This window comes from Penaeus monodon, chromosome 29, assembly GCF_015228065.2.
Source record: "Penaeus monodon isolate SGIC_2016 chromosome 29, NSTDA_Pmon_1, whole genome shotgun sequence".
Classification (NCBI taxonomy): domain Eukaryota; kingdom Metazoa; phylum Arthropoda; class Malacostraca; order Decapoda; family Penaeidae; genus Penaeus; species Penaeus monodon.
The window spans coordinates 4,550,750-4,551,067 of NC_051414.1; the positions used below are offsets into that span (position 1 = coordinate 4,550,750).

The window sequence follows — 318 nt, forward strand, 5'->3', positions numbered from 1 at the left end:
CATGTTATTTCAGTCTCGCCATGTCACCATCACAGAGGAAGCACCGACTTAAATAAAAGCTAGAATTACTATCTGTGTTGTCCCCTTTAATCGTCCTTATATTCCTGATAAAACATGCTAACTGTTTTTTCCGTCCTCATCCTATTCTTTTTTTCACATCCTTCTCATTCTCCCGTCATTCCTCTGTGATTTTCTCCGTCACCTTCTCATTCTCTTACCCCCTTAACGCTTTATATTCTCACCCACAACAAAAGTATCTTATTTCAGGTCTTCCCATCCTTCTATATTTCCTGTCTTTGGTGTTACATATTTTTGATG

General features: G+C 38.4%; 1 protein-coding gene across 1 annotated transcript in view; it reads left to right on the forward strand.

Moving 5' to 3' along the window:
• LOC119591626 (nephrin-like) overlaps positions 1-318 on the forward strand; it is a 125,992-nt gene that overhangs the window by 75,628 nt on the left and 50,046 nt on the right. The window lies entirely within an intron of this gene.